We start from the raw sequence: 2390 nt of genomic DNA, 5'->3' as shown, positions 1-2390 counted from the left end.
ATACAGGTACATGGTCCGGATGTTGGTTTAAAATATCGTAAAATAAGGAGGTAAAAACAAACGCCGGAGTGCAGTTCCTCCGGTTCTCCGACAAGTCTAAAAGGATGCTGGGCCTCTGGAGCAACCAGGGAGGCAGGCGAGTAAAACCTTGTCGTTGGGGGGCCACACGCTCCACACCAAGGGACTCAAGCAAATGCTTGGCACGAATCCCAAATGGTTTTGTTGCCCTGGGACGACTGGAAAAGAGACGTTCCATAGGCGGTCGGGCAACGGTAGGGTACGCAGGGGAGGTAGGACAGGCAAGGAAATGACACACCCGTCGCACCATGAGGAGTTTCCGCCGGATGGCGAGCGGCGGTTCCCCTGCCTCAGCACACAGGCTGGGGATGGGACTGGTACGGAAGGCACCAGTGGCCAGCCTGATACCCTCATGGTGTGTACTGCGTCAAGGATCTTCAGATACGAAGGCCTTGCTGACCCATACACGGTGCAAGCATAGTCAAGACGCGATCGGACGAAAGCCCTATAAAACTGCAGCAGACGCGCCCGATCTGCTCCCCAGGACTGATGGCTCAGACACTTCAAAATATTCAGTGCCTTCAGGGCCCGCACCTTGAGGTCTTTAAGGTGAGGCAACCACGACAACTTGGAATCAAAAGTGAGGCCCAGGAACCTCACAGTGTCTCTAAAAGGAAGAACGGTGTGCCTCAGACGCAATTCAGGGGAGGTAAAAAGACGCCGAGAACGATTAAAATGAACACACACAGATTTGTCTGCAGAAAAGGTAAAACCCGTCTTTGCAGTCCATGCCTCTAAGCGCTTTATCGTAAGCTGTAACTGCCGACTAGCACTGACAAGACTGGAGGAAGAACAGAAAACAGCAAAATCGTCCACAAACAAGGAGCATTGGGCAGGACTCCGGATAGTGGACGTGATACTGTTAATAGCAACGGCAAAGAGGGTGACACTTAAAACGCTGCCCTGAGGAACACCATTCTCCTGCACGTACAAATCCGATAGCACATTACCAACCCGATATCGAAAGAGGCGGTGAGAAAGAAAGGACCGAATGAAGATGGGGAGACGGCCACGAAAGCCCCACTCATGGAGTTGATTGAGGATAAGGCGGCGCCAAGTAGTGTCATACGCCTTATTAATGTCAAAGAAGACCCCTAGACAATGCTGGTTACGTAGAAAGGCCTGCTGGATGGCGGCCTCAAGCAGGGTCAAGTTGTCTATAGTGGAACGACATCTCCGAAAGCCACACTGAGAGGGGCTAAGGAGCTGCCTGGTCTCGAGCAGCCAAACCAGGCGGCGGTTGACCATGCGTTCCAACGTCTTCCCAACACAGCTCGTCAAGGCAATACCCCGATAACTACTGGGATGCGTTCGGTCCTTCTCTGGTTTGAGGAGGGGAATCAAAATTGCCTCCCTCCACGAGTCAGGGTACGTGCCAGATAACCATATCATATTGAAACAGTTCAGGAGAACTTCCTTGGATGGCAGCGACAGGTGCCGCAGCATGCTGTACCGGATTTGATCATGACCAGGCGCAGTATCATGAGCCACAGACAGCGCAGAATCCAGCTCCCACATTGTGAAGGGGCAGTTATAGGGTTCAGAATTTAGAGACCGGAAGTCCAAGTGACCCCTTTCGACGGCAGTGCGGTAGCGGCAGAAATCTGGATCACAGTTAATAGTGGCGGTAGATTCCGCAAAATGCATGGCCAGTGTCTGGGCAATGTCTCTCGGCGCCGTGAGGAGACATCCCTGATGCAGCAATGCCGTGATAGGTAGCTGGCTGAGTTTCCCGGAAATCCTCCTGATGGCTTCCCATACTTTCGTAGAACTAGTGGAGCGAGAGATGGAATTCAAGAACGATTGCCATGACCGTCGTTTGCTCTCTTTAATCACCCGCCGCGCTCTGGCCCTTGCCACTCGAAAGGCCGCAAGATTGTCAGCTGAGGGACGGCACTTGAAGCGGCGCAGTGCTGCACGGCGGGCGCGGATGGCTGAGTGGCACTCAGTGGTCCACCAAGGGACAGGACGCCTCTTGGGATGACCGGATGACCGTGGGATGGACGATTCAGCAGCATGAGAGATCACGGCTGCAACATGGTCTACCCATTCGTGGACGCTGGCACGGTGTTCCAAAACAGCCAGTTGACTGAAAAGTGTCCAGTCAGCTCTGCAAAGGTGCCACCGGGGCGGCACTGGTAATGCCACAGCCTCATCCAGGAGGCGAATCCAGAGGGGGAAGTGGTCACTAGAATGGAGGTCAGCAGCAGCCTCCCACAGAGCAGAATCCGCGAGTGCTGGAGAGCAAAAGGAAAGGTCAATAGCCGATGACGATCCGGAAGCAGTACAGAAATGAGTGGGAGCACCAGAGT

This window comes from Schistocerca gregaria, unplaced genomic scaffold, assembly GCF_023897955.1.
Source record: "Schistocerca gregaria isolate iqSchGreg1 unplaced genomic scaffold, iqSchGreg1.2 ptg000407l, whole genome shotgun sequence".
NCBI classification, from domain to species: domain Eukaryota; kingdom Metazoa; phylum Arthropoda; class Insecta; order Orthoptera; family Acrididae; genus Schistocerca; species Schistocerca gregaria.
Note: the sequence above shows the minus strand (reverse complement) of the source record.